Source organism: Corvus moneduloides, chromosome 2, assembly GCF_009650955.1.
Source record: "Corvus moneduloides isolate bCorMon1 chromosome 2, bCorMon1.pri, whole genome shotgun sequence".
Classification (NCBI taxonomy): domain Eukaryota; kingdom Metazoa; phylum Chordata; class Aves; order Passeriformes; family Corvidae; genus Corvus; species Corvus moneduloides.
Genome location: NC_045477.1, coordinates 114533051 through 114560388, shown reverse-complemented (window position 1 = coordinate 114560388; position 27338 = coordinate 114533051). Strand labels below are relative to the sequence as shown.

The 27338-nt window shown below is 38.3% G+C and overlaps 1 long non-coding RNA gene across 1 annotated transcript; it reads left to right on the top strand.

Annotated features, from left to right (window-relative positions):
- The first annotated feature begins 531 nt into the window (after positions 1–531).
- On the top strand, positions 532–25009 carry LOC116440289. The gene is made up of 3 exons (XR_004238530.1): positions 532–598; positions 23602–23644; positions 24816–25009. It is a non-coding gene; the product is annotated as an uncharacterized LOC116440289 (long non-coding RNA).
- Positions 25010–27338: the final 2329 nt, after the last annotated feature.

Below are 27338 nucleotides of genomic sequence, written 5' to 3'. Positions count from 1 at the left end.
GTCCAGGAAAATCACATTTTAAGTACTTTAAATTACTTATTTTTGGTTAGGTATGCTTTGTAAAGGGAAGGCAAAGGAACTTTGTAGATAGGTAGGGCTAAACACTGAATAAAGGCTGGCAAGAAACCCAGAAGGCAGTGTTTTTGGAATCATGCCTTTTGTTGTTACTGGGCTAAGAAAGGCCAGGTTTGATAAGATTTTGTCTTGCCTCTATTCCCTAGGGAAAAGAAACGCTGTCAGATTAGCCCAGCTCTTATAAGGGGACCTTTTACTCAGCAAGTAGCAAATGATTCCCTCCTCTAAACTGGACCTAAGTTTGTAAGTATGGTGTTTTCCCTGAGTGTCTCTGTCTAAACTTTTCCACACGAAGAACAGAGGGCAGAGATTCTCTTTCAGTAACTCTCTCTGCATGGTGACAACTCCCCAAACAGGGGCCTCTTTCCCATACACCACCCCAGCCTCATGAGTATTCAGTTTCAGCTGCTGTTTCAGCATTCTGTTCAGCATTTCTTTCTGTTATTATTCAGTTCAGTTGAGTTCAGCATTTGTCCTGGATTCACAACTCAGTCTCTTAGGTAGCCTTATAGGATATCCTTAGGTAAGTGATCTATTTAGTTACTTTATGATAAAATAGGTGGGTGTGAATAGATAAAAAGATAAATAGATAGGTATGGATATTAATAGATATGCACCAGCTTGGCTTGTACAGTTCTATAAATACTTAAGGGAAATAAGAGATAATTACATATACCATCATGTCATGTCTGATATTCCAAGAAAATATTTCAGCCAGGAGCCATCTTCCTAGATCTCTTATTCAAATAAAACCCAACAAATTACAGTAAGCACACTGCCAGAAAAACTCTTTCCTCTGATATTTTAAGGTGATTCTTCATGATGGTAGTCAGGACACTTCCAGTAGTGGAACTGAAAAATGTTTATGTGTTTAACATATTTTGGGATGCCTGTTCTAGTTACAATGGGAAAGGCTTGATACCCCATCCAACAGCTCCTAAAAATCTCTTATAAAATCCAGCCTTGAACCCTGATGTGACTTTATGTCCCATGCTACTATGTCTGTCCCCTCTTGACTGGGGACGCAATCTTAGTTCAAATCCCCAGGGCCTGGTTGGATAGTTGTGTGAAATTACTGGACAGGAACTTTAAAATGCCATTCTGCCAGAGAGCTGCTTGGCTTGAAGCTGGAACTTAGAAGAGAACAGTTTTAAAAGGGAGGTCTCATCTTTTTCATGGGATGTGTGAATGCAATGTTTGACAGCATAGAAAAAGGGAGCAAGGCTGGCTTGGCAGAACAACTTGTGTGGTTCTTTAAGGAGAAGCTGCAGCACTTATTATTCACTTAGAAACAAACTATTTCAAATACTCCAGGAAAAACTGCAGGTTTTGTTCCATTCTTTGTATAAAACAGGCCAAACACAAATACACTAAATTGAATAGAGTCTGAACTATTCAGTTAAAACATTGAATGCTTTTTGGTGTTTTATTTAAACAAGTTTTATCCAATATTAGTAAATTTCTTTCAGTTCTTCATTATCTTCTTTCTGTTGGTTTGCAGAGCAGTTCTTTGTAGTTAAATTGCACAAGGAGAACCTGTCCCACTGCTTTTAGGGTCAGGATAAAATAATCTGAACAGCAGGAGCAGTGACAGTTCAATTAGCAACACTGGCAACTTCTGTGGAATGGAAACACTTCTAGAGCCAAAGAGCTCTCTGGCACTGAAATGTCTCTCGTGAGGGGGAAGTGAAGAGTCCTTGGTACAGTTCTGTAGATTAGTATGACAGACAACAAAATGAGTAACCAAGTTGGGAAGCTGAAAACAGTACAAAGCTTTTCCACTCCATGGTTCTCTGCTGAAAGAATTTTCCTCAGCAAGAACAGCAAGAGTTTGTAAGGCAATGTATGTACCATTTGCTGCTTTCAGAACACTCATTAAAGAAACTGCCCTTTTGTTAGCTTTTCAGATTAGCTTTTCAGTTTTTCTTTTAAAACTGTGCTCCTGTAGATGTGCTCTTTTCTTTTCTTTTTTTTTTTTTTTCCCCTTTTTAAGGGTAGCAGAATTTCTCGGTTTCTTTTGCTCTGTTGTTGTTTCCCTCATTTCTCTACGTATGAATCAATCAAGTCTCTGGATCAACTTCTCAGCAACTTCTCAGTAACACATCTCCTTCAGAGATTTTACTTGAGTAGTAAATTAATTTTCAAAATATCTTTTAATTTTGAGGAAATGCAGTTATGAACACCAGTCTCATGAAATAGAATTTATGTCCAGTAATCTTTATAAATACTCCCAAGATGTATCTCTTCCATAATTAATATGTTGACATTTTAGGAGGAAGCAAGAACCATCTATAAAGTCGCAGTCAGTAAAAACAATTGAAGTTCTATTCCCAGCTCCTACTCCAGATTCTCATTGTGATGTCAATCTTTTTGCCTCTATTTTTGAAGTGAATTATTAAATAATTTTTTAATTCTCAATTGTTGGAAGTTAAAGGGTGGTGGGTTTTGTTTGGGTTTGTTTGGTTTGGTTTGGGTTTGTTTGGTTTGGGTTGGTTTGGTTTGGGTTGTTTTTTTTTTTTTTTTATCTACTCAGTATAGATCTCAGTGACAATGAAATGTTTTAAAACATTATTTTTCCTCTGGAAAGGAAGAATTCACATGAAAATTCAGTTCCTCCAGATCCTCTTCTGAATTCTGTGCTCAGTTCTGAAACAACGGTCTAAATGTGGGCTGCACTGGTATGAATTCAAATAAGAATTCCATCTGTAGACATTTTCAGGTTGTGTCCTTTGCTTCCATTGGAAGCAGCATGGTGGCAGGGAACATGAATGCACAAAGTGGTTGCTTTGGAAAAGTAAGGAGTGTTAGTTGTTGGCAAGCTGAGACCTTAAAACCATTTAATAAATTTTTTTGCAAATGCTAATTAGTCTCCTTTGCTCTAATTGACTAATTTCACCTTTCAGCAGTAGATCTAAATCTGCCAAACAAGTTACCGAATAAGTCATGATGTACATCTATTTGATAGAATATTATCTAAGACAATGAAAGCATATTTGAGAGAGAACAGTGGGTGTTTTTTATTAAGACTCCTAAATGGGATATGAGCTAGGCAGAAAATGGAGGTCTAGAGATAACACTTACTGTAGAAATTCACTTTTAGAAGTAAAAGTGTATTTTTTTCTGAAAATTACTTACAGACAAGATTTGTCTGTAACTCACTGCAAGCTAGAACACAGAATACAGTATAAAGTATAGAATTGTATTATGATTGATTTTTTCCATACAGAATACCACTTAACAATTTTACAGTTCAAAGTTGCTGGAATAAAATATCTACATTTAGCAAAAAGAAACTTCAGCTACGTAAATTTCCAGAAGTATTTTCAAAAATTATTGAAGTTCCTCAGAGAAAAATATTTTGTAATTGTGGGTACTGTTGGTCCGTCTGTTGATGTCTGCTTTACTGCACTTGATGGACTTTTGGCCTTTTATGAGTTTTCAAAAAATCTAGAAGAAAATGATAATTTCTTTCCCCTGTGAGAGGTTTCGTTTGTTCTTTGTAATCACAGGACTAAAGCACATGGAGTTTTTCAGGTGATGAATATTTTGAAAACTCTTACTACCTGTGCTGAGACTCATGAAAAATTAACACTTTTTATCAATACTGGAACCAAATCTGTAGTTAAGGTAACTAATTCTTGCTATTTGTCAGACTATTTTATTGCACAGGTAAAATTTGGGGACTACATGGGGATATAAGAGTTTATACTTGGTGAACTGAGAATTGCAGTTAATAATAGTGCTTGTGTGGAAGGAATTCAGATTACATTTGTGCTTTAGCATGGATTGGGTTGGGAAGTCCAGAGTAACCCCATGTGACTTAATTCGCTGTGAGAGGGCACAGCTCTCCCAAACAGATCCTATTTGTGATATAAAAAAAGTATTTTTTACAGATACATATTCATCAGGAAAACAGTACTCCATCCTTTAAAAGAGTGTGATTAGGAGAAATTTTTGTGGCTAAACATTGGGTCCTAGAAGCAGGAATTTTGAGGTTGGGCCCTGCTTGTAGACTTGATGTTTTATTTCTTCCTCTAGAGAATGGTGATATGAAAACTTGTCACACATTTCAGTAACAGATCAGAGCTTAGCACTGTAAGGCTTTCATCTGTGTTAGGTCTTACAAGCATTATTAAAATAACACTTGGTTTTTGCTGTCTTTCTTACCCTTGAAAGAGATCAAATGGTTTGCTATGTGCCTATCACTTACAAAGAGCTATTTTCAAAGTAAACTTGAGTGTGGGAGATTCTGCCTCTTGTTCCAAAGAGCAGGTCCCAGCAACTTTGGTCAAGAGACCTTCTTGAAGTTCTCAGAATGAAGCGCAGATATTCCCACAGTGGTGTGGAATCCTACATACAAGCAGAACACAGCCAGGTAGCTAAAGCACATTGCCCTTACATATGGTCGTCAGGCTGTAGTGGGGTTTAGTTTAATTGTTGTCTTACTTTTGTTTTATATAGTCTTTTAGGACCAGGGAAAGTGACAACACTGCCTTCGTACAAGACTGCAAATTTATATGTGATTTGAATCAATGATCTTGAGAGTTATGGTAAAAAATCCTTCTGTATTAAAAATCAGAGATAGGAGAGACAGGACTCGTTGTGTCAAGAGTTAGTGAAATGAAAACATATGCAAGAAACAGCAAGTAAAATGGCAAAGCTGGGGTTTTAATACACCAGTGAGACCTATGACTTGACTTAAAAGCTCAAATGCAAGCACTGAGTCAGTGACTGCTTAATTCTAAGAGGGATTTTAAGGTAAAGGCAAGAGGGAATTTCGTTAATAGACTCATTCCCTTTAAACGCATGAACAGAGGATGTTATGGTGAGGTGTGTAGGGATATATCTTGATATTATGGAGCGTATCTTAGCAGTCTGTAGTCTTTTAGGATGATTCCCATAACTTTAAAATACATTGCCTAGCTTCCACTTCAGAATTTTGTTGTGTGGACTAAGAAAAGCCCTTTTCTTCTTTGACAAAGAAGAATCACTTTCATCATGTAAGGATATTGCAATTTGTTTTTAGTGTATAAATGCCCCTTAAGTTTAATTTGTCTACACAAAAGCAAGATTCCTAGTCAGCCAGGGTGGTATGGGATGTGTTTCAGCAGACTTGAGTTCTCCTCTAAGTGCTGCCAGAGGCTTGTTAAATGCCTTTATGGAAACCACCTTTCACTCTTCTTACGTTTAGAGCTGTGGCTGAGAAGTTCTGTGTGATGCAAGTAATGTTATATTAACATACACTCTGGTTCAATAAGGGTAAAAACACTAGGTTTTGGATATATTTCATAAGCCTATTTTCCATCTTAACAGGAAATTTTAATACTGGTAGAGCAAAAAACTAGGACTTTCCAAGCAAAATAACAGATCATAATATCATACTATACATTAACAAACATTTTCCTTCATTACTTTAACATTAATGTAAGAGAGAGGTTATTCTTAATTTATTTTGGAGGTTTTGCATTTTGAAAATACCAAAAATATTAATTATGCTCAATTAAAAATTGAGTAATTGCTAATGACCACAAAGATGAAGAATTATATTCTTCAAATAAACCTTCAGTAGATGGTTTAATTCTGTTATAATCTGTGTAATGTATTTCCAGAGAAAACAAATGCTGAATATAACCAATAAGTACAGAAAAAACTATATAATATATAGGAGCAAAGTATAAAAAACATCATAATGTTAGCAAGCAGTAAACCTCAATCCAGATTTGGGAATTATCAGAAGGTCACAGTGAAAGTAAAAATGAGAGGATAGTGCTGTGTTTCTTTTTAAAGGCATTTTTTATAGGTGAGCATTATTAATTCTCATTGATGCTTCCATTATTTTTCATTGCTGTATCATTCCTCCCTGAAATTTCCATTTCCCCTAATCATTACAAACGTGTTTGTGCTTCAGTTCCATGAAGCAGTCTGTATATCCCTGTTTCTCTCTGAGTCAAAGCATTGACTGTGTCCTTCCCTCACACTGTACTTAGTCATGGACACCTATTTGTGTCAGCAGTGCTCAGGTACGATTTGGGCTAAGGAAGGCACTGAAAGTAAAAAACACCACAGTGATCCCTAATGGTACTCTAAGAATTACTGAAGAGTTGCACTAGGAAATCAAGCAACTGTTGCCATATTTTCTGCTATGAAGTTGTGGAAAAGGTGGCAATGATGCCAAGTGCATGCAAAGGAAAATATCAACAGATTTTTGAGGAAGTTGCACTCAATTATGATTGTGCCGCACAAACACAGGGTTTCAGGGTTTCAGGCAAAGATTTGCAAAACCAGACGTGATTCAGATGATGCCTTAATCTACATCCAAAATCACTGCTAATCTTGGAATAATAACTGCTCATACAGCTAGTGAAGAATCTTGGTTATATCGAGGCATAGATTTTTGATTCAAAGCTATCTGAAAATGCCTGCTCTCTATTTACAATAATCCAGTAATCTTTACTCCCTTCAGTTCCTTATTCTCCCACAACTCCCTATTTCTGGAATGATTCCAACAGCTAAAAAAAAATACTACACATTTATTTAAAACCCATTTTCCAAAATGTGATGCAGTAATAGAAGGAGTTTAATGAGGAACATCATTATGTGTTCAACAGAAAGCTTTATCACTGATCTTGTTGCAAAAAAAAGAATCTTCCCCTCATTACTGGTGTCTTTCTGACTCAGCTGGGCTTTCATGTAAAAATAACAGTAAGCTCACAAACTTGTGGTGGAATGGCAGCTATATTAGACACAGTTTTATTACCACTTACCAGTTATTTTTAGAAAACACAGATCAGCTTTTAACTTGAGTGGCAGAGTAGCAAAGAGAAAAAATTGTTCATAGCTGGAATTTCTCTGAGGACACAGAGAAGTACCAACACTTAGGGGAGGTGGAAACAAAGGCTTTAAATGACATACTCCTTGGTATTATCCAAGGAGTATGTAAAACATCTCTATTGATTTTTGGAATGAATTTTGTCAATTTGACATTATTTTAATTTTTGAAGTGCCAATCAAGAGATTTCTTAATGAAAAAACTTGCAGAAACTCTGTCAATTACTGAGGGTCATGACAGCTGGGAACAGTTATAGATATGCTTGCCACTGCACACTCCTGAGCATGTGTTTTTTTTAAAAACATATATATTTTGTTTCTGCAAATTTAGAATCTTGCTTCATCCAAAGTGCTCTGGTATTGTACACAGAGACTTTGCTATGCCCTGCCAGACACAGCAAAAGTCAAAAGAAAACAACGTTCATGTTAAGGAGTCCTGTGGAAACCCTTCCTTTACTTTCCAATCCTAAGATCTTTTCAGGATGCCATCAAGTTAACTGCCTGACAAAAAAGAACAGTCAAGAAAGGAAAACTCTAAGTATTTACAAGTGCCTACTTGAGAAGTACAGTTGGTGCTATGATCTCAAATAGAGGTGATTGCTTTGTCTGGCAGGGATGAAAATATTGCTAGTACTACTAGGAGAAGTAAAATAAAACCATAATTAAATAAAAATGTTAGAGGTTCTCTAGATTACAGAGAAAGAACCTTGTGAATTTCCATTGGTCAGTACAGTTGGTGATATAAAATAAATGAGCATATTCTAAATCAAAATACTGAAGACTGAATTAATTAATAAACTCTATTCCTTAGCATAATGTTCTTTGTAGTGTACATGGTTTACTCAACATACAGCTGCTTGCAAATTTAACTTCTGTTGTTTTCTCTCTCTCTGTGAATAAAAGGTATCACTTTAACATGAAATTTTAAATTTCTTAGCTCATATATTTAGAATTTATTTGATTTTTTTGTGCTTAATGTTATGTTCCTAACTTGGATTTTTATCTAGAGTACAGGCTGTCAATATGAAGGCTTCTTGAACTCCTACAAATGTTAACGACATAGTTTGAATACTTTCTGAAGAAAATATGTTGCTAATATTCAGATCTTAATGATGGACTTGAGGATCTGAATAAAGACAAGGTTGTTAAATTATCTCAAATAAATGAACTAATGTAAATGTTGTACTAATCATCATGTTGTTATACTAACAATCAGGAACCCAGATTCCTGATTGTTAGCATAACAACAAATTGTTTGTTGTATTGATTGTTAATATAACATCAAAAATAAACCCAGACACACTCATTCTTGAGAAAATTACTATAAAGGCATAAAAATAGCAGCTGCTGTGCAGCAATCCCTCTGATTAATCAATAGGCATTTAATGATAGTACTGTAAGTTAAGAACCTGAGTGACTCAAAAATTTAAAAAAACTTTTAAAAAACAGCAAAGAAATTGTCCATTGCTGTTATCTATTGTTGATGTAAATTTGGATTGTGGTTGGGATGATATATTGGCTGGTTGATGGAATTTGAACATGTGGGGACAGAGCAAACAAATATTAACCCCTGCCTCTTCTCCATTTTCCTTCTTAGAGATTAAATATTGTATAATGCAAAGATAAATTTTTAACCTCCTAATTCAGCGTTGTCACAGTAGCAGTGCTGACTCTAATGGTTATCTGTTTGTGAACACCCCAAACAACCCCCAATGCACATCTCCTTCCTCTTATTTTAACCAGCCTTGATTTTCTTATTTTAGCATTATCCAATACATCTCTCAACCATTTCAGACATCTTCTGTCATTTTCACCCTCAGCTGTTTAGACAAGACTTCTTATCAACTTTTCCTTCCTGACACAGATCCTTATCTTAATTGATAGCATGTTTTCTCATACACTCTATCCCCATGGGCTGTGATTACTTTTCTTGGCTGACAGGTACATCAAAAAGGAGCTGAGTCTGGAGTGTGAAAGAGACAGATGTGTTTAGAGCAGCACAGGAAGAAGAACTAGAAAGGGAGACATTCTACAGACAGGAGTCTTATGGAGTGGGGAGTTGAAGTAAAGACAAGGAGAAGCTGAGCAGAATACAAAGTGGTGCTGTCATTGGAGAGTACATGAAGATGGAAGAGGGCAGCCTGACTTGGTTTCCTGTTGATGCCAGTTAGAGCAGCATGCAACTAAATTAACAGGTGACTTCCTTCATTTGTCTAAATACAAACTTCAGAATTAAATTCCTCACATAAAGTCTACTTGGATGTTCTTCAGAACAGTTGGACACCTGCATCAAAAACCCCTTTACAGGGTGTTGAACAAGAATTAGAAATCAGAGACCATTTTGAAGGTTTCTTGCTGCCTTGAAACTGGAGAATCTCAAACCCCAGTTTATGTTGGTTTAATATGAAGGGTGTGTTAAAAAAGAAATGCAAAATGGGGGGCTCAATTCTCAAGAGCATGTGTGAGCTCAGTTTTCATGAGTTATGAGCATGTAGAAATTAAAACCTTGATGCCTTAGATCAAATGCCACAAGTTTCTAGCACACACTTTTACTCATCCTTGGGAACCTGCTCTAAATGAGACTGCTACGACTAAGGACTCAGATTTGTTGCATTTTTAAAAACTTAAATCCCTTTAAGACCTTATCTGCTCATGTAAAAATGTCAAGAATATTTCATGTCAGTATTGACTTGAGAACTGAATTGACTTCTCACATGGAACAGAGAAAGCCTTTATGTAAGAGATCATGCTGTACTTGGTTTTGTGATGTCTTGGTGACTGGTAATATCTAGGTGGTCCTTAAATGTGTGGGTTGGACCTGATGACCCCTCAAGGCCTAAACTTAACCATTTGTGATGCAGAGATACATTAGAAAGGATGTAATCCATGGTGGCAAGGAGAGGTATCTGTTCTCTGTTTGGGTCAGTGTTTAGGCCCTATTGTTACAGACATGCCAGGAAGATCCCTGAATTCATTACTTGTCTTCATGGGACAAAATGAGTTCTCAGAAATGGTCCTTGGCCTGAGCTGAACAAGTATCCATGATGAGGCCAAAAATTGTAAGCTGGGAAATTGCTTCCTTTTTGTTAGTTTTAAGTAAGTTCTTTTCAGTAAGAAATAAGGGAATTCCTGAAGAATTATTCAAAGATAAAAAAAATAGTAGGCATATAAACCAGATGTATATAGATGCATTTGTTTCTGTTAATTAGCCAATGCTGGGATGTAGTTATGGTTACCAAATAGCTGAAGATAAGCAGGGAGGAAGATGTATACTATTTTTTTTTCACTTAAGGGAAAATGACAGAACATAAACATTTTACAAAACTTTTCATTCCTGGTTACAAAAGTTGCCTGAAATTTAAAAGCCTCAAGAACTAATTCATTTTCTGTACTCCTTCACTTTTTAAATTGGAAATCTCTCTGCTAATATAAGCAGTTTTGAAACTGTATAAGTTATTTTATAACTTTCAAGAGCAGTAATTCAAAAGTAGCTAAGAGACCTGTTACAGTGAGACCGTAATTAAAATTTAACAGTAAAAACCCAAAAACTAATTTTCATAATTTTGCATCAGAACTAGCAGAATGACCTAAAATTCCATTTCAAGCTTACCATGTCCTATTTCAAGAGTAGTCTTAACATCTGCCAAAACTTTCATAAAATTAGACACTTTGATCAGAGTAATTGCACATTCTCTGCACATTTGATAAGTTAATATATATAAGTTCATATAAGAACATACATATTTATGTTCTTATATATGTATATGTTCTCTGCACATTTGATAAGTTGATATATATTTATACTATGTGTAAACACCGTATGACAAGTCACACTAAGTATCACTAATACCATGGGTTTTTTGTAGCAGGAGAGTTTTAGTAAACAAAAGGGTTACATTTAAATGTGCTAGGCCAGACCCAGCAGCCTACAGAGTACATAGGATTCATGGCGCCGCTGTATATGGCCCAGTGATTTCTCTGCTATTGATTCCCCCAGGTGTTACTGACTGAATAAAAGTCACCAATTTGTTGTGGAGAGCTTGCACGTGAAGTCTCTGGGTTTCTCAAACCACAGGCTGAATCCAAGTTGGAACTCCAGGAAATGGTCAGCCAGGCAAGGCAGAGAGGAGAAATGAAGAGGCGCAGAAAAACCTGTAGGAAAGGGACACATTTTATGGAGAACAGGCGAAATGAAATGATGTGTCCAGGAGCTTACAGGCTGTACAAGTCAGAAAAATAAGGCAAACCAGACCCTGCTCCTGTGACCTGAACATAAAATAGTTCTCACTTCTCCTAGTTTTCCCCCTCAAATGTTTTCCTCTAATAGATTAATTTTTTCTTCTTTAGAAAATGCAATGAAGAGAAGTTTTATGTAACTAGTATCAGAAACCATTTAATCCTAATAAAAACCTAGACTAATCCTTGACATTCTTCACTCTTTTTATTTTTAGGAAGCCATTTTCCACCTGCCATCAAACATCAATATAAATGTCAAAGTTATCAGGTTCAAAATATACATTGACTTCATTTTCCTGAATAGTCTTGCCATGACTGCCATTGTTGCAGAAAGAGTCTGGTTGAGGATGTATCACAGAATGTCAGGTGACTTCAACAGGCATCAATACAATGGGGGATTAAATTAGTAGCGATATGTTCATGTAGTTTGAGGATCTGTGGTAGTGTCAGCTCTCCCTTTGACATCAGTGGCAGAGCAAACCTAACCTCAGAGGATAAAAGAGACTGTTCTGAGGCTCAGTGTTAGCATTAATGCCACCTGTATCCATCAGAGCAGCCTGCACGGCTGTATAATCAGTTTATAAAGACACAGCAGCCAGTTTAATCACACCCAGTGTCAATGCTGGCATTTGACTGGGCTGTGTAGATCCCCAAAAGATTAGATCTTGTTTTGTTCATGGCAGGGTTTCAGTGCACAGACAGCTCTATAAATATTCCCACAAAGCTAAGCTGTCTTAAGAGGCTGCTGTGAACTTTCAGGTGGTGCAAGATGTCACAGCACTTAAAACTATCTACTGAGAGCAGGGATTGTGAGGGAGGAATAAAGGAAAATATTTCAGGAAAAACCCAAGACTGCAGTTTTAAAAGCAAAAGTAAACCTGAAGGGGCAGGAAAGATGATCTTTTCAAAAGAATGGATTGAACCAACCCATTGGAATTATATGGGGAGAGTCAATTATGACCCATTCTTCTACTCAGAGCCAAACCTTAAGTCCTTACACATTTTTATTTTTGTTTTCAAATGCCTTCCTCAAAGACTTTAAGTGAGTTCTTCAACAAGGAAACAAAGAGAGCAGAAACTTGTTTTCTCTTTCTGTATGAAAGAGTATAGTATTATTGGGATGCAAAAAATTAATTTAAGTATGAGTACCTGTGCTAGAACACAGAGATATCTATTCACCATCTTTCAGTACTATGTCAATTGTTTGTCAGCATTTTGAAAATTGGAATTCTAGGCATGTAAATTCTGCAAAAATTTGATTGGCTTTCTCAGGAAGGAAAAGATTAATAGCAAAAAAAAAAAAAAAAATCTTATAATCTGTGGACTTTCTGCATTTCCAAAATTTCTATTTCCTCTAAAGTTTTCATTGGAAGTATTTCTACCTCAAAGTACTTAATAGAACTAATGTTCATATGCATTTGTTTACATAGGAACTACAAACCAAAAGAATGCACATATAAACACAGATAAATGTGACTGCCAATACATATTTATGTCAGTAATTACTATTCTCTTGAAGAACATTTTCATATATTGTGTGAACATCAGAGACAATTAAATTGCTTCAGGAATTGTTGCTGAATTTTCATCCAAATTATTTTTTATTGTTTTCTCATGAATAAAGTTTCCAAAATAAAATTATTTTAAATTCAAGAGATACAATATAATAAAAGTAAAAATAGAACAAACAGAAATAGAATATCCTTGAGATTCAATAAATTTCCTAAGATTAACATTTTGTAGTTATGATAGGGATTTTTTTTCAAAATGTCTGTTTCATTAATGTGGTCCAGAGTTGAATGAAAAGAAAGTATAGACAACACATTTATTGTGAGACATCAATGAAGAACATCTGCACCATACAGTTGCACTAGAGCTCTATTTTCAGTCTACAAACTGTTCTCCTGGGGGAAGTAGCCTAGTGATGTTTTTTGCACTGAGCTTTGATTGTTCTATTACTTTGTACATATAAATGTTTTGTACATACTAGTGTTCATTTTTCTTTAGTTGTTTGTATTTGCATCCTCCCTTGAATTACATAAATCCTGAGTTTAAAGTTGACCAGTTTTTTCAAGGAAAAAAATATCTAAAATGCAAAGACAATATCATGGAAGCCAGTGAAAGTAGAAATTTATGTAAGCACTATATCCTTTCTAAAACATACTTGGGAGGATTTTTTATCTGGATAAACACAATAAATATTGGTATGAACATTTGCTGAGAGACCTCCTCAAATCCCGGAACTCTTTGTCTCCTGCTTTCTACTGTTCTTTCCTGGCCTTTATGGCCAGAATATATTGATATTTCTGTCTAGACAGGAGGTAGTTACAGAACTACCACAGGGAACAGTGCTCAAACATGTAAGGCACTCTCAGGGGTAAAAGAAAAAGGAAAAACCCAAAACTTCAGTGACTGAATGAAACAAAAAAACCCACTACATATTTCCAAACCTTTTTATATGACTATTACTTATTGAAATTAAAGACACAGAAAGGAATAATTATGAGAAACATCTAAAGCACAACAAACTCATGGATACTTTCTGCCTGATTAATTCATAACTCATAAAATTATTAAACGAGGTTTTTTTTGAAAGGGATCTTAAAGATCATCTAGTTCCGACAGCCCCTGTCATGGACATGTTGTGGACACCTCCCACTAGACCAGGTTGCTCAAAGGCCCATCCATCCCAGCCTTGAACACTTCCAGGGATGATGCAGCCACAGCTTCTCTGGACAACCTTTTCCAGTGCCTCCACACCCTCACAAGTGAAGAATTTCTTCCTTATATCTGACCTAAACCAACTCCCTTTCAGTTTAAAGCAATTCCCTCTTATCTAACCACTACATGCCCTTGTCAAAAGTCCCACTCCAACTTTCTTGTAAGGCCCCTTTCAGTACTGGAATGCTGCTTTAAGATCTCCCCAGAGTCTCCTCTTCTCCAGGCTGAACAACCCCAACCCTTTCAGCCTGTCCTAGCATGGAAGTCACTCCAGTCCTCTGATCATCTTCGAGGCCTCCTATGGACTCATTCCAAAAGGTCCACACCTTTCTTGTATCAGGGGGCCCCAGAGCTGGGTGCAGAACTCCAGGTGGGGTCTCACAAGGGCAGAGTAGATGGGGAGAATCACCTCCCTCAAACAGTTTATGGCATCCTGTGAAAGCCTTAAGAAGGTGGAATATGTGATTTGTCCCCATAAATTTTTTACTTTCTGAAAGAGAAGCCCAATGACTTCATAATGCATCTTAAAAATTAGATGTGTTTGATTTTGGTGGTTTGGGCCAACTGAGAGATAAAACTTTTGAATCTCCTAGCAGTTGAAATCAAGATATTTTCTTAAAATATAACAAAGGAGAAATACAGTATATATTTACAGGATTCTCCCCAGAAAGCTTCCAGGTTATTTGTTCTTCATTCTGTTAAACAAAGAGAAAAAACCCCAACTAATATTAGAGCTCATGTGAATTTAATACCAACATGCAGTGATTTCAAAGTGTTTGTGCTCAAGTGGTTATGATATGAATTGGACTAACATGAGCATTCCAGGGTCTTCTTATTTTAATGATAATGAAAAGATTTTCCTTTATCCAAAAGGAACACTGTAAGTTCATTGGTGCACGTGCCGTGGTTTTGATCTTTATGAGGTTGAAGCTGTCAGTTTCGTAGTGGCAGCAGGAGCTCAGCCATGGCCCAGACGTCTCCCTTTCTGCGTTCCAGTCTCTCAGAGCAGCAGAAGCACAAATTCCCCCCGGCATGTCAGCCACTAGATTTGTCAGACAGCAGAGTGTTCTTCTTCTGGACATGCAGGGAAGGACTTTCCCTTATGTCCTGTCCCTAATTTGATTGCTTCTTAAAGGGCAGTCAGAATGTAGCTGAGTGTTTTTGTCAAATACAAGTCAATCACAAAGTCTCAGTGCAGGCCAAGCACAGAAGACTCAGTTCTACACTTCCTGCACCTATAGTTGTGTTACTGTCCTGTAATGAATTGTATCAGATATCTACTACTGTCATCAGATTATTGTAATAAGAAGAAAAGAAATAAAAAGGGCAGATTTCTGTTCATTTTTCAGGAAAATGATTTGCTTTATTCCCCTGTTCGCTGTCGACCCTGGTCAGATATATGATACCAGACTAAGTCTTTCCCCTCATCTCATATTGCTTTACACAGGAGGGTTTCTACAGCTGGAAACTGTACATTGCAATTTGGTGTATGAGTTTCCACCTTGATTCCACCTACCAAATGCAAACACACAGATTGCCTAAAAGCAGTTTGAAATCTGCAAACTTTTTGTATAATTTATGGCTGTTGGGCATAAGGATGAGCATAAATGGATATTGTTTTGAAACAGTGACTGGTGTTGGGCATAGTATATGTGTGAGCACAAACTTGCACTGATTTTTGAAGGAACTATTCCATCTTAGTCCAGTGAGAAGTCCAGGCTGTCCACTGAATGGCAGATTGCTCAAAATAAGGAGTCTGATAGAGGAAGGATTGCCACAACCATGTTTTATTTATTTTATTTCTTCTCTAGAAATCCACTACTGGCCATTATTTGACCTCTGTTCCCTCTGCTCTGGAATAGAAAACAGGCCTTGCAGTCACTGTGACCCCTCAGGTCAAGTGGCCACCTTGCGGTGCTGTGGAACCAGCATTTCACTGATTTATGAGAAGATCCTGCTGCTTGTGAGGGGAAAAGGATACAAGGGGGGAAATAAAATTTGAATGGGAAAAAATTGCCCATCTGTATGGAGAAGCAACCTGGTCTAGGCTTTTGAGTACCCTGGTCTAGTGGAAGGTCTGGGGAAACAGTGGTCAGGGTGATAATTTATTTCCTTCTTCACCTTCTCCCTTAGTCTGATCTGGTTCAAGGCAGGAAAATGGCAGAAATAAAGCTCCACATGTGAACATGCCCCTTCCAACCAGCAGGGTTTCTCTGCCTAATTGCCAAATTTGCCACACTGCCCTACACAAGGAAGCCTGCTGTTTGTTTTCTATCTGACTTACAGGTATAGGACACCACGAAGCTGACTGGAAAAGAAGTGTTTCTATAAATTATTATGATTTATTTGACAACAACAATCAAGTTGCACAACCCCAAACTTTGCTTATTCAATATTTAAAAACACAGCAGTAAATACAACCTGTAAATCAGAATCAATCTTTTTGCTAGTCTGGTGAATTCTTCAGAATTTGAAAATCTCAATGGTCCCAAATGAGCAGAAGACCGAGAAAGATAAAAAATGCATGTTTACATGTAAAAATTATACCTTATTCAGCCTGTGAATTGAAATGAGAATAAGGAACTTGAGCAAATGAGGCTTCTTCAGTGATATCATCAAGTGCTCAAACACATAAGTGCCTGACTAGGGAATTAAGTCTCTTCATTATATTCTTCCACATATTTTTAGAAGTTCAAGACTATGAGTGGAAGGAAGCAAAAACACCCAGTAAAATGTCCTTGCATGTTCCAGGATTCCTCAAGAGTCTGTGTGAAGGTTTTTTTTTTCTGTAAGAGTGATTAGGAAAAATCTCTAGTATTGAAGAGTACTTTCACCAAGGTTATTCAATTCACAGACCTCCCCACTCGTGCAAAAACAGTTTGAGATTAAAAAAAAAAGAAAAAAAAAGTTTGATCCATTTTCTGGAAGTAAAATAAAAGTTTCATGTTTCATTGAACAAACACCTTATGTGAGAGCTGAATCTTGTTTCTTGGTCCTGGCCAGCAAGGCCACTGCAAACACTGACTTTTTCTAAGGTTTGCTAGCTTGGTTTCTGTTAGATCTACAAAAAATACAGACGAGACAATTTGATGGAACTTAAAGGCTGCTAGAGAGATGAGACAAAAAGATCCAGTTTGATGCCTGAGTCTGACATGTGTGACAATGTATTTGTCCAAAGAAGAACAGTTATTTTAGTACAAACCTGGATCCATCCAAGAGCACATTAATTTAATGTGCAGTGTTAAAGAGCACAGGCTTTACCTGAATAAGAGCTTCACACACATTGGTTTGGGATATATGTGTAACAGATTGGTGGCCCAGGACCATATGTTCTTGTTCAAACCCCTATATTCTGCATTCTGGTATCTACATTCCAATACATGCTAACTTCAGTAGCAGCACAATTATTCTCTAGAAATAATTAATTTCCTTCCACTTCTTTTACTGCAAAATATTTATTGTATTTTTCTTTCACAGAACATAACATTAAGTATTTCCTCCAACTAGAAATTCTGCAGTTCCTAGGACCACCTGCATACAAAAAAATTTCATCCCTTCCTCCTCATACTCCCAAGACTTCAAGTACAAGTGCCTACTTTTTTACTTTGAAGGAAAATTTTACAGAGAATATTGTTCTACTATTAGTCTACAGTGTACTCCACCCTTTTGATCTTGGCTCACTCAGCCTGACTGCTTATATTCTACACAAGATGCTAAAGAATTATGGATCCATTTTGGGCAACAGATGTTACACGTTGGTCTTTTGATATGAATTATAGGTTCAGTACTGATGCTACTTTTGCTTTATGGCTCCTAGAAGTGATTCCCAGATCTGGAATCTGAAAACATGCTCTGGCCGTATCCTTGTTCTCTGTGAGGACAAGGAACAGATTTGCAGCATCTTCCCTTCCACAAATCTTAGTTTGTACATAAAACCAGTGCTCAAGAAGAATGCCATTATGTGCACAAACAGGTGCTGATCCGGATGATTATAAGGAGCTTAGCTGCTTAGCAGAAAGGACACTGCTGTACACATCAAAAAGAAAGCCTGCACCTAGTTTAGGTAAATAAATTATTTTTTGTTGCATTCTGTAATGCTAATATTGGGTCTTAAAGTTTAGCAGTTTCTTAACTCTGTTAACTGAGTTTAGTATGTGAGGGTGCATGAGTCACTGAATGAAGAATTGCAACATGAGGGTAAGAGAAGATCCAGATTTAACAGAACACACTGAATACTTATTTCTCTGAAGTTTAGAAATTAGTAATAATTTGTATGAATGGAAAAGCCCTCTGAAAGAATTTCTCATACTACATGGACTCTGAAGACATATTTGTTCCATCAAAAAGGACCACTGCTCGACATTTCTTTCAGAAGACAAAAAGAAAGCAAAAAGCAAATTGGAGAACTGCTAATACCTGCCAGTATATTTCAGTGTTTCTGGAAATGGCTTTATCCTAATACCAGCTGAAGAAGGTGGATTGACCTTGTGTGTTCGTGTTTAGAAATATCAAAAGACTTGTGCTCAGCTTTGTAAACTACATTAAATAGATGCTTGGAGCATTGCTTTAGCAGATTTCTAGTGTAATGAGAGAAGATAATTCACACAGGGAAGGTTGAGAATAGCACCTTGATTTCTGCTGAAAGGCAGCCATTATGATGAATGTGAATTTTGCCTTCTTTTTCAAGTTACTGATGCAGTTTTTCTCAGTGTCACTGGCTCCTCTGCAGGTCAAATGCTGTGTGAGTTTCAGACTCACTTGATAGTCTGGAGTCTTGAAAGGGATGAGCAGTACCAACACTAACGGGCTGCAGCAAGTGCACAAGAACATACAGTTCCTCTCGGGACATTAATTGGCCTCTTGCCTCATAGAGAAGGACTCCTTTTTCTCAAATATTTTCCAGTCATAAGGAACAAGGAACATAGGAAGAAGCCTTTGTGGTGCCTTCTGAGCAAAGCAAAGTGAAGACAATTAGGCTGCCGCACACAAAACACGAAAGCATCCTTGTGGGCACAGAGTGACAGAGCATAAGATCAGTACTCAGGAGACAAAAGGAACTGATGAAAACACTGCAGAGCCTTGATGTATCACAGATACCAGGCAGATGTTTGCAGCATTTGCTCCACTGCCAGGTCCTTCTGTTGTTTCTGGGCAGTCATCCATTTACTCTGTTGCCTCAGCTACAAGGTTTTTCTTTCCTGCCTGACAGCTGCTGATATCCGTTTTGGCAACAACACTTCTGCTTCACTTGATCAGTCTTCCCTGCTTAAAGAGAAACTTGGTTTCTTTACATATAATTTCAAAATGTCTGTCACTGATTAGTGTCCTCCTTGGAAAATCTTCCTTTTCCTGCCAACAAATTCCAAATGTGGGACATGGAGAAGTTACGAGAAAAGATAAAGAGCTAGAATACCCAAAAAGAATCTGAACTGAAAGAATTCTGTTGCTTCTGAGAGATTCCTTAAATGATCTCTAATGAAAATTAATATACTATATACCTTATCAGTATACAGTTATTTTCCTATTTGGAAATGCATTTCAGTTTCTACATGTGCATAAAAATTTAGTGACAAACACTAAATGAAGTCATGGACTCAAAATCATTCTTAGTTTGTAGAATGATGAAAACGCCACAATCTATATCATTAACTGTGAACGTAAACAGATGAGAATGGTGAGGAGAAAAATAATCAACAAATAAGCTCAACTTGGTACTGAAACTTTTGCTTCTTTCCTAAAAGTGTTGAATAAAAATAATTAATGCAATGGAGAAAAGCTCCTATGCTTTCTCTCTGCCCTCACAGAAGTCATTGTGCTTTAAAAGCAGCAGCACAACCTTGAAAATGAATTTGCTGAACTTGAACCTGTTACAACTGGTTTGCACACGGGATCGCTACAGCAATTTTTGCAGTAAAAATGGCAGTTTCACATAATTCTACAGAAGGAAAAAAGAATGAGGAACCTTTTCTTTTAATTTGTCATTTGGTGGTAAGGTATATTCCAGTTATGACAAATGTAATCATATTTCATTGTTCTCTGCAGAAGAACTCTTGATGATGCCTGAAATACATGTCATCCAGTTCTGCAGGGTATGAAAAACACCCTTAAAATATAACTCATGAACACTTGAAATGCTGAACATGATGCATAGCAATATCACCTCTGTAACTGGTATCTGTGGATTCCTGTTGATAATGGTGCTAAAATGTGAGTGAGGAATGTGTTATTTTCATCCTAATCTCCTTACTTACCTCAGTCAATGTCAGGAGAAGACTTGGTCTGTATTATTTTCTGCTATGGCCTTTGTCATGAAAATGAAGCATCAGGATGTTCATTTCCATCAGAAGAGAGCGAGAAAAGTAGAAGCAGGAACTGAATACTGAAGATCATTTTCAGAACTGTAGAAGGAACATTGCTGATATTATTGTGAATGGCAATAACAGAAACATAAGTTAAAAAAAAAGTTTTTTGCTTTTTTGTTTAGGAGGAGTGTATGTTAAAAAGTTTCATGGCTGAAGTAGTATATTATTTCCATGCATACATTTTCCCAAGATCCAAAATGATTTAGGATTACAAATTCCTTGATTTGAAAGAGCACTTCAGTTTCAAAGGCAAAGAAAAACTTTTAAATATTTGACTCACAGCCTTATTGCATACTAGGGAATAATTACTCTTCAATTATGCAATCTTCCACTCTTAACAACGTAGGAGTGGTTCACACCTGACAGTTCAGATCATCAGAATTCCCAGAGTGAATCACACAGTGCAAAGGGCTTGTGGTGCTGCATTAATGGTGCTGCTCTGTGATGTGTGTGCCATGAACATTCTGATATCTTGTTTATATGATGAGGGCACTAATAAAGTTTGGGCACAAGAAATGGTAGCACAGCATGAATCTTCCACTTTACAACCACAGGGATGAACACAGCGCACAAACCGCATGGCCCTTTTTGCTACAGGAATACTCTGTGATTTGTTGAAAGTCTGCAAAGTGAGGAACATTTCCTAAAAAAATCCCAAACACAGCAACACTGAGTTCTGTTTTTAAAACGGAACATTAAGACCACCAGATTCTCTGGTAAAGTTACCACCTGGCAATTCGTGGGAACTGAAACTGCCTTCCTTTTCCTCTGTCTCTCTTCATTCCTCTTACTCTGTCTCAGTATCATGATGCTGCACACAGAGTTGTAGTAAAACAGCCATTTGACTACTTCTGGAAGAATTCACATGCATGTTTTGCACTGCCCTGCTTGGAACCCCTGTAGCTCCCCCTCCACCTTCCTATTCCCCAAGCAGCCATCATGATAAACATGATGCAGCAGTCCTGGTCCCATTAATGATCACTAGGAAAATTCTGTTGTACAGAGCTTTCCCCCACTCCCCATCTCTAGGGAACCCTCCTAAGTTCTCTCCTTTCCAATTCCTTTGGAAGGGAATATTCTCTTTGAAATTTCCTTTGAAATAAAACATGCATTTCCAATGCCAAGCAGTAAGTTGTGTGGAAATGGTTCAAAACTCAGTCATTCATAATATTTCCAATGCACTCACTTAATAATTCAGAATGATTGTAGTAAAATATTATCACTTCACATTAAAAAAAGTATCCTGAAATCAGAAAAGGTATCTAATGTCAGTATAAAAAAATAATTTCTTGGCTACTCTTTTAGCAATATAAGTGATTTAACCAATTTAGTTCTTTCACTTCAACATCCTGCTTTTTCTTCTTTTAATCATGCACAGTTGGAAGGGACTTTTACTGGCTTTGAGTATATTAATGTGAGGTGTTGGGGGAAATCAGGGATTGTTGAGACAATTATTGCTCGTAGGAGAGAGAAATAAAAAACCTGGAGTCAGGACCCTGACACATTAAGCAAACACTCCTCCTCTCATGCTGAGGGAAGAAGATATCTTCCAGAGATTTGTCAAATAATTGAGACTTACTCCATAGTTTGGAGCTATAGATCTAAACCAGGGAGCCCTACTGTACATTCTGTAACCTACATTTTACTGTTCAAAGTGAGCTTTGATTTCATAATGCTGGCAAGGTCTACTAGCACAGTAATGCAAGTTTTTGTCTTTTAAGAGACATATGAGTAATAGTCCTAGGATTTCTCAGGGAAAACACTTCTCACAAAGATGCAGTTTTTCTTTAAAAATTGTACGCATTTTTGCCAAGTATTTCAGTTAAATTGGACGTGATTATAAATAGAGAAGATTTCAAAAACATGTAAGGCTTCAATTCACTTCTCTCCTCTTGCCTGGCACTCCTCCTTCCCATCCCTTCCAAACACTTCTCATTTGTATAAAGAGTCCATTTATTCTGTTTGGTCTATTAGCAAGATATGTTCCATAAGCAGAGTAAAAAGTGAACTTTTGCCACCAGTTGGCAGACTTCACTCCCATTCAGATAGGAAACCACTTTGTGTGATTTATTGCAGCTCACCTCCCCTTAGTCTCTTAATTTCTTGGACAAAACCAAGGGAAAACCAAATTCCTTCCAGAGCTCTTTAAAGCTGTTCCCTGTAATATTTTATTTTTAACACTAACCTTTGTTCATCTTTATACCCATTCCATGACTGTTTCCAGAACAACTCTCCCTACAGCATGGCAGAGCCTTTCTGCTTCCATTTTCCTTCTCTAACAGCTGAACTTGGGAAAAGCACGCTTTCATTTAACCTTTGCTTTGTAACTCTGTGTATGCAGCCAATTAAAATCAAGTAGCCAATGTAAATAATTAACCTAACCCTTGTGTTTGAGGAAAAGGAGGTTGCAGGAGGAAGAACTAGAGAGGCCATCAGAAAAGGCTTATAGATTAGATGTGGTTTAGGCTTCTGGTAGTGGAGTGAGAATTTGATGTACAGACAAGTGACATCTTTGTCAACCAACACAGCAGACCTGGCCATTAAAATTTCCTATGCCTTTACAACAGGTGTCAAAGTTGCATTGATAGTTAATTTATCCCTTAATAATGCCTACTTTTGGACAAGATACTATTTTACAACATTTTATTTTGTGCTGATAAGTTGATTTTTTTTGTATTCTGCACATGTAGTTAGGAAGTCCCATAAGACCAAAGGATGTTCTCTTTATAATGACTAGCTCCAGAGCAAAGGAAGTCATCATACATCCTAAGGAGGGTTTACAAGGATATCATACAGATAGTCAGGATACAGTCAGAAAAGGAGTTTGGTAAGGCAGGGAACAAAATCACCTGGATATTTAGCTGAAAACCCACACAGATCAGAAATGTGAAGAAAAAACATTTGTATTATCAGGAGTATTTCAAGAACAAATGAGTGGGGTAATGGTGGGAGTATTGTGTTTAATTAGTGGGCGCAAGGCATTTGTATTGATTGGGACAGGCAGAGAGTAAGGTCAGATATATCATCACAAGCTTGTTTCTCAGAGAGTGGCAAATACAAGGACACATAAACACAAGAATACCCTATTCATGTTGAATTTAAAGAATTTTCATCCCTAACATTTTCTACTAAAGTAACTGTGTGCACAGTCCACAGCACTTCTGCCTACCTTAGGCTGCCTCTGAAGGATATGCAATGCCAGGAAGGTTTGAGTCACAGTGTAGATGAATGTCCTGACTGGCAGTGAAACAAATTCTGGTGTGACACTTAATAAAATTATGTCAAGAACCAGGCTTTGCAAGTTGCAGGTATCCAGGTAAGAGTTCAGTAGTGACAATAATAACAATAATAATAGACTTTTTCTTTCTTTTGTTTGAAGCTGAGAAGCAACTGCTACAGCTCAACGCTAGATTCACCAGCAGGTGGGTGATGGCAATAAGCTACAGCTGTGTTTGCTGTGGCTTTCATTTTATTTTGAATTATTTATAAATAGCACAATGTGCAATTGTTACAGTGGGGATACTGCAACATGTGTATCAGACAATGAGGCCCATGGAAAAGGATATCTATGGACCGATTCTTGGTAGATGTTTCAGAGATGTTTATTTCTCCAGCCACATGGCCGGGGCTCTGCTGAGGAACTGCTGCAATCACGGGACCCGAGGGTCCTTGCCCGTGCGGGGGAACACAAAACAACCCACGGGGAACGAGGCTGACCAGGGGCAGGGAAACCCCGTGTCTGTGCCCTCAGGGCCCCTCTCCCAGGGCTACGTGGCAGGGGGGAGGGCCCCAACATTTCACCCGTTTATTTTTAACAAAAAGAGATTTAGAATTTAACATTGAAAACAACTGGATAAACATAACAAGAACAGTTTCAAAACAAAACAAGCCACCCTCCTGAGTCTTTAAACACCCAAACAGATTCTCTGGAACATCTTAAGGCTGACAGGAGGGAGACAGGACTCTCTGAGCATGCTTTGTGGGGAAACCGAGGCAGGAGAGGGTTTCTTCCATTTGTACCTGTTGGAACGCTAAACAAAAATAATTAAATTCTTCCCTCCCCCTCTTCATCCCCCACTTGGCATTGGAAAGGGATTTTTGGGGAAACAATTGGCAAAGGCATGGTTTTATGAGGGAAACCATGGGTGAAAAAACAGATTGGGAATACACTGGGGGTAATAGGATATAGGGTAAAAGGGAAAGGTGGGATTAGGAAAGGGAGACTGTAGGGACTGTTTATAATGCGGATATTGTCTAATGCGACTACAATTTTTAGCATATATACTGCCTTTCACAAAAACACCATCAGGCCCAGTGACTTCTGCTGCTTGTAACCCTTTTCTACCTTGCACAATTTTGAACTCTACTACTTCTCCATCTCCTAAGCTTGGGGTGTATTTTTTGGGGTTATTCTTTTTAATAGCAGTTCTATGAACGAATATGTCTTGCTGGTTGTCACATCTTGTGATAAAACCGTAATTTTCTTTAACATTATACCATTTTACTATTCCTAAAACCTTAGCTACGATGATTTTTTCCTTTTTCCGAGTGGCTGCTGTTTTCTGTCTCACTGCATTTTTGCTTTCTCTTTAGTTTTCGCTCACTCCCATGTTGGAACTGCCAGGGCTGCTGGGGCCATCGGGGCTGCTCGTGCCTGCGCGCTCTTCCCGGGATCGCATTCGGGGCTGTGTGGGCTGGGCCAGGCTGCGCCGCTCAGCTCCCCGTGCACCACCGCCTCTGCTCTCAGCTGTGCTGCTGCTGCCTGGGGCCACGCCCACGTCTCGGCCAGGCCCCCGAGCGACAACTCCCCCGTGCCCTGCTCCAGCGCATGTTTCAGCTGGATGCAGCTCTGCTCCCCTGCCGGACGCTGCCGGCCACGTGCCGCTCCTTTCACGGGGCTCACTCCACCACGCTCTGCGCAGGGCCGGGCAGGCTCCCGCCGCGCCTCACTCCGCTGCCAGCACTGCAGCTCGTGTCACTCCACCCGCGCGCGGGAACTGCCTCGCTGCTGCTCGGAGAGCGCTCGGCGCACATGGCCAAGGCCGCACGGTCCCTGAGGCAGGCTTCTCTTCGCCAAGACACAGCTGACATTGCTCAACAGTCTCGGTAATTAAATAATATTCACGAAAATATTCTTCCATCAGCATATATTTTGAGTCAGAAATTAACTGTGTCTAAACGGTCTTCCAAAAGTCTTTGGTAAGAATCAAATCCCAAGAAACGTAGAAAGAGTTCTTAAACAACCATGACAGGAAGTGTTTCAGTTCCTTTTGAGCTTGAATTAAACTAAAATTTACAAATTGTTGTTCAAGAATCTTTTCAAGTTTAAGATAAATGTCCATATGCGGCTCTGAGAGCCAAGAGTCCTTCCACGGTTCCTCCATAGTTTAGAGGTGGAACAGCAAAACAAAACAAGAAGAGAAATCCAGAGTTTACTCACAAATCAGTCGCTGTCCTTAGGGATCGGGGATCGTTCTGCTCACAATTCTCCACCATTTGTTACAGTGGGGAAACTGCAACACATGTATCAGACAACAAGGCCCATGGAAAAGAAATATATATGGACCGATTCTTGATAGATGTTTCAGAGATGTTTATTTCTCCAGCCGCATGGCTGGGGCTCTGCTGAGGAACTGCTCAATCATGGGACCTGAGGGTCCTTGCCCGCACAGGGGAACACAAAACAACCAATGGGGGATGAGGTTGACCAGGGGCTAGGGAAAGCCCGTGTCTCCCCCCTCCCAGGGCCCCTCTCCCAGGACCACATGGCAGGGGGAAGGGACCGACCCCAACATGCAATTTAGGCATTACCACATGACATGCCCTTCAAATCATTAGGTTTCTTTTCTCTTGAACTTACTGAGCAGGTAGGAGCTAGATGGAAGATAACGTCAGTGAGGCGCAGAGCACAATTCTTTTCAGACCTATGACTCCCATTGTCACTTCAGCAGTAATGAAGTTTTGACTGAGCTTTCAGAAAGAAAATTCATCTAGTGCTTTATAACAATGTGCTGCAAAGTACCCGACCACACAAATACTCCTCAAAGGGCACCATCTGTATATATCACAATGCTGACAGAAAAGTAACCTAAAAATGGAGTGAGACGAAGCAAGACCTATTGTTCTGTTCTTGTCCTTCTGCAGAACACACTGGTATTCTGTTGAACCATCCCCAGATAACAATAAATGTTAATATCACGTCAATCTCCCATTTGATGTCCCGTTCAAAGGTGCATCACCTATTTGCCATTCATGCTTTTCGTGTTCTTCTCTTACCGTGCCTGGAATATGCACAGCCCTGATGTGCTGAGCCTGGAGCCCTTTTGCTTCGGCTGTCATTTATCTGTCCCCTCTCCTTTGCTCTTCCAAGCCAACACTTCGTGTCAGTTAATACCTGAATATCAATGCTGGTTGGGTTTTTCCCCTGTTCTGATTCTCATACTCAGAAGAGTTTTGTAGTAAATATCTTCAAGGATCTGGGTGCAAGATATTCTTCTAAAATTCATGTTTCCAACTACACATGCAAAATGTTTGACAAAGACAGCTGTCCTGTCATACTGCCCAAGCATGTCTTGTTCTTACCTTGTCCTCCCCTGCCTGTCTGAAAGCATCTGTTGTCCCATCTCTGCTTTGGCAGAATGTTGAAGACTTATTTTAACTGTTTGCCCATCACTGCCAATTGTCCTACCCATTAGACAGGGAAAAAAAAACTTTCTATTCCAATGATAGACGGAATATGATGCCATATTTTTTAAAAAGTAATACCTGAACTGTGAATGATGGTTGAGAATCTAAACTTGTAACCTCCTCGTGACCAGTCTTCTCTGCTTTTCCATGCAGGGATAAAGGAGAGCTGTATATACTGAGAAATGCTTTCTGCAAGAAAACATCGAGCAGATTTCCTGAACTAGACCTGTCTTGCTACTGCACAGACTGACACATCAGCTGTGGAGACAGCCTTCCTCCAACAGAACAGAACTATATTCTGCAGTGAGGTGGTTCAGGAACTGAGATCTCTGACCCACAAATAGGAACAGGCAGTTGTTGGGTTTGTTCTGCTTACAGTTGATGCATATTCTGATCCTATCTGTGTCAATTCTGCTCCACAAAGCTCTG